We start from the raw sequence: 5,682 nt of genomic DNA on the forward strand, positions 1-5,682 counted from the left end.
AAGGTGTCCCTTGTGGGGTGCTTGGCTAAAACAGGCACTATGAACAAACCATACTATTAGGCATTAGCCTGCCTCAGCAAGAGGCCTGTTTGCAGGTTGCAGGAAAAGTACTGGCATTTGATATCAGGTTGCAAGAATGTAAACTATTGAGATAACGGGAAGGAGCTCTCAGAGAAAGACAATGATTTCATACGCACGAACAGCGCATGGTCACTGCATATAGACCAATCACACAGCAACATGTACTAACTAGTAAAAAGTGTGTTTTAACTATTGCAGGCCAATTATGTAGTGACATGTGCCTATAGTTAACCAGTGATGAAGTGACATGTATGTGTGTGAGAATATAAAATAAATGCTGTAACACATAATAAACGAGATCTGCCTATCGATCACACTGGTCTGCGTGCAGTTACTCCGTGGCCTCTCGGCCACAGTCCCTGCCCATGGCAGGGGCTGGAATAAGATGAGCTTTCACATCCTTTTCAACAGAAACGAGTCTGTGATTTTGATTCACCAAAATTCAAACCCATGCTGAGGCTACTCTCTGCCCAGAGTGCTGCCCCAGGCAGCTGGAGCTTGGTCCATGGTTACAGCTCTGGGTCATTTTGCTTCTTCTTTGGTCACCAGGCTGGGGCAGCAGTGACTCCCTGGCTTGCAGGAGAGGGAGTCTGGGGACAGCCAGTGTCCTGGGGAGCTCCATCAGGGATGCCAATGTGATGGGGGCGTGCAGGTGGGCACACAGGACTGCCGTGGGTCACAGCAGTCTTGTGAGAGCATCCAGTGGCTCCAGCAGTGCACTGGGAAAGGCGATTCCCTGACTGGAAATGGTGTCTTAGTGATTAAATTTCAGATTTTCCCAGATGCCATGGAGACTTCTTTGAAAGACATACGAAAAGTGAAAGGATGAGAGAAACTCAGCAGGAGTAGGACTTTGGGGAACAGCACAGTGAGTGGGGGTATCAGTTTATCAGTGGTAGTGGTGTGAGGATGGAATTGGCAAGGACTGTAAAGAGAGCACATGAATCTCACTAGACCAGCTGAAACTGTTGTGGGGGGGAAGACAAGGTCCCTTGCTGAACCTCCACTCTTCATCCCACACTACCTTTGACTGGGAGCTCTCCAGAAAAAAATATTACTCAAATGCCACTTGTATAGGAAAAGCAAACATCCTCTGAATTCTTTTCCCTCTGTGCCTTTCACATAGTACCAAAGTGACCATCCAAACCAGACTCACAGGGAGCATGCCAAGCCCAGCCCCACACTCAAATCCTGTCCCGCAGATGTGGTTGGGATCACTGCCCTACCTGGGATGACCAGTTGTGTGCACGTCACACTGTGAAATCCCCTACTCTGGGAGGATTCAGATGGTCTCACTGAAACTAGGTGAAAAACCCAACCCTGCTGTCTAAATTTGCATAGCCAACATGCATGAGAAACTCCCATCAGTAACAAGGACACTGGTCTCGTAAAGCAGCTGCTCTGTGCTGTCTCTGACCTCTCAGGCATCACCCTCCAGGGACACCTGCAAAATAACTTCACAAAAGAGAATTACAACTTTCAGTAATGGGATGTGTAATTTGTATCTCCACCGAACGCCAGGGATGCACCAGCCTGCTCTGCCCCTGCTCTTGGCTAAATGCTTTTGTATTCCACGGGCAGTGACAACCTTCTCTTCCTCTCTTCACCTGCTATGAAAGATGTAATCCTACTGTCCCAGCTAACCTGCCCTCTGCTCTCCCGGAACTCTTTCTTCCTCTCCCATTACTCGATCTATTAACACAAATCAAACTATGCTTAGAAGAATTCTTCCATGTGAGGGTGGTGAGGTCCTGGCACAGGCTGCTCAGAGCAGCTCTGGCTGCCCCATCCCTGGAAGTGTTCAAGGTCCAGTTGGATGGAATGTGGTCCTCCTCCTTTCAGAGAGGCAACATCCAGCAGTTTTGGACTTGCCCAAGCTCAGACGAGGCACTGGCAAATCTCAATCTGGTCAAATTTTGGCAAGGTCATCTTTTGATGTTCTTTCACATTACAACCACGATAATGAGCATCTCTGACAAGAGAGCAGCATCAGCTCTGAGGTCCATTTCCTTGGCTGGACCAGGAGGTCCATGGCCAAGCAGATAAGAAAAAAAAATCCTTCTCTCATCCCATCAGTCTCCCAACAAATGGCAGGGCTGAACTGGAGTGTTTTCTAAGCAGTTCTCCTCCACCACCCCAGCTCTCCTCCAGACTCCTAATATACAACCACAGTTACATTCCCCCCAAAAAGCAGCCCAAGGACTCCCTAAATGAGCACCTGAAAAGATGCAGAGGCCTCAGATACCCAGAGATAAAAGCAGTCATTAAAAAGGCATAAACAAAGGGCATCGCGATTGTTTTGCCACATCTCCAGACTAGGGAGGAGGCTGAAATAACCTTTACATTATCCCATTAGCATTTTCTAGTGAAAACAACAGCATTTTAGGAGGCAGAACAATGTCTTTTCTTATCATCCAGAAAGGTCAAAGGTATTTATCTGATTTAATATTTTATAATTGATATTAAGTGACACAGAAGAATAAGGGAGGCAGGCAGGTGATGGCTGCGGTGACACAGCAGATGGTGCTCTCTGCTCTTCCAGCAACGTCTGGGGCTGAGCAGGAGCCAGGTCTGGGAGCAACACCTCTAGTCCATTAGCTCCACAGAAAAGAGGACTTTCTGTTATGTCTTGCGGTGCTGAGGACCCCAGATGCCAAGGCCTCCACGCTCACAATGCTGCCACTTTTTTCAGTGGTCACATCTGCAGGAGCTGATGTTCCAACCAGTGCAGGCCAGGGGATGAAACATCTCAGAGAATCAGAGAATCACAGAATCATTAAGGTTGGAAAAGCCCTCTAAAATCTGAGTCCAACCATTAACAGAGCGCTGCCAAGGCCAGCACTAACCCACATCTACATGTTTTTTGAACACTTTTAGGGATTGTGACTCCACCACTGCCCTGGGTAGCCTATTCTAATGCCTGAGCACCCTTTCCATGAAGATATTTTCCCTAACATCCAACCTAAACCTCCCCTGACACAACCTGAGACCGTTTCCTCTCATCCCGTCCCTTGTTCCTTGGGAGCAGAGCCTGACCCCCACCTGGCTCCCCCCTCCTGTCAGGGAGTTGCAGAGAGCAAGAAAGTCCACCCTGAGCCTCCTTTTCTCCAGGCTGAGACACGCCAGTTCCCTCACCTGGTCTTCATCACACTTGTGCTTCAGACCCTTCCCCAGCTACCTTCCCTTCTCTGGACACACTCCAGCACCTCAATGTCTTTTCTGAAGTGAGGATCTTATTGTGAGTGTACCTCCACCCTGCCTGTCCTCTGTCCTTCCCCTGGTTGGGCAGGGTGGTGGCACAACCCTGGCCAAACTGCTGCATAGTGGGAAGGGGTGAGACAAAACCTCTGTGGAAAGAAGAGGGAGAGTGGGAAAAGAGGGAGGATATAAGGGCTGGGGTCTCAACACTAGGCCACAGTGCCCAGTTGGAAAAAAGGCAGGCAGTGCACACACAGAGTCAGGCATCAGTGCTCTCCACGATGATCACTTTGAGTCTGGAAGAGCAGCAGGTCAGGACCAGCACACCTCTCTGGGCCCCCAAACTGCCCCATCTCATGCACCCTATGGGTAGGTAGGTACAAGGGTCCAGCGTTACAGTGGGTGCCCCATTGCTGCCGAGGGTCTGTGACCATGCAGTCCCTGGGTAAAGTATCTCCTATTTTTCATCTTTGGTAGGGAATGGAAATGAAGACATTATTCTTTGCAGAAACATTTTGGAAAGTCACAGCTGAAATCTCTCACTTGTCTCTTCCGTTTATTTTTACCACTTAATAACACGTCTGTCTCTTCAACTATTCTTGACACTGTTGCAAGAAAATTCAACTCTGCGAAGACAGTTTTATCAAAGAGACATTGGCTCTTCATTACTGTGTGACATCACATCAGCTCTTCTCCTGTGCATGAAGTCTCCTCTGTAATTTCAAAGGGTGTCTTCTATCTCTTTGAGAAGGTGATATGACCAATATATTTGAAATTGTTGCTTGTTATGCAAAAGGTTATCCAAACTGTGAAGATAAGAAGCAACTTCAAGTGCTTCAAGGATTCTCATTTGTTTGGTGATGTTTTTCTCTTCACTGCCACATGATGTCACAGACCTAATTTCAAGTGATTAGTAACAATGGCAAAACAGTCCTTGAAATAATCTGTGATAGAGAATTCTGGGACAACATGAAGAGGCTGTGCAATCAATAATTTCTCACAATTAATAATATAAAGTTCTGGTCTGCAGACACCAGACCTCCTCCTGCCTCCACTTTCCAGAGGTGCCACAGCTCTCTGCAGAGGGCCAGTGTGTCTGAGTGCAGGTCAGTGCTGCTCACCTCCTTTTAAATTTGAATAATCTTGGGTTTATTGTCTTGGCAGTGGATCACTTCATTCACCTCTTTTGTTTAAAACTATACTTCTGGTTTCATTTGTGAACCATCCACCTGAAGGGGAGGCGCGGAAGAACTGAATCTGAACCACCCGACATTTTCAAATGAACTGTTTTACCACCTTTCCTTTATTGTCTAGCCCTGCCATAAGTCTTTGGTTTTATAAATTTTGGAACCAGCCAAGCTGAGCCAATGTTCTTATTTGCTATTTGGACAGAGAGCAGGGATATTTCAGGGATAGAGTTTTGGAACTCCCAGTTTGCTGTTCAGAATCACTGAGAACATGTATACTCTTTTGAGCATATTCTGGTAGTATAATCCCAGCAGTGTTGGTTGGGAGGGACCCAGACTCATTTCCTCTGCCCTGTTTTTTCAATCCTTTTGGGTGCACTTACCTTGTTTTGTCAGGAACTGCCAAACCTCAGCAAATGAACCAAGAACTGCCTCCCAAATGAATTCTATAGCAGAAGGAGAGCATATCAGGCTGTTGTCCAAGGTCCTTTCCTTCAATACATCTGCACTAGCAGAGAGGAAAAGAAGGGCATCTATCTAAAAATAAAACTATCAAACATTTAGGTGTTGCTATTTTCATCACATATTGTTTTAAAGCTTCGGTTCACTTGGTGCCTCTTAAAGAAAATACAGCCTTGGGTGAAGGGAAGCACCTGTATTACCTACAGAAATGCTTTTGAGTGCTGAGCTGTTTGCAGCCTCTGGGCTCAGAAATGAGACAAGTAGAGGGTGATGCCTGTGGAAGGTATGGAGGCAGAGAGGGAATGTAAATTGGAGCTGATTTCTTGGTCCCACTTTACCTGCTGTTGCCTGGGTGCCCCTTCCTTCCCATCCTTCCAGCCAGCACAGGGAGCTGTGGAGCCCAAGACTGAAGATCAGGAAGGATGTGGTCAAGAGACACACAGTGATCTTGGGATGACTTGTCTGTCGTGGATGCTGGGAGATGTAAACACAGACTCACAGGAAAATTTACAGGCACTCAACAGTTTATCCACCATGAGGGAGTTTGGATTACACATGTGAGCGGGGGATGAAGGCAGACACAGCTTCACCCCCTCCTACAATGACTCCAACTATCATGGCCAGAGGCTCAGGACACAATCGAACTCCACCTTTTCAGTTCAGCTTATGTTCCCAGACATAACACACCATCATCTGAGGGGCATGGGAACATGGAGGTTCCCCTGGGCTTGGCTGCAGGGTCTTATTGAAGGAA

Source organism: Myiozetetes cayanensis, unplaced genomic scaffold (assembly GCF_022539395.1).
Source record: "Myiozetetes cayanensis isolate MyiCay16 unplaced genomic scaffold, myiCay2020 scf14, whole genome shotgun sequence".
Taxonomy (NCBI): Eukaryota; Metazoa; Chordata; class Aves; order Passeriformes; family Tyrannidae; genus Myiozetetes; species Myiozetetes cayanensis.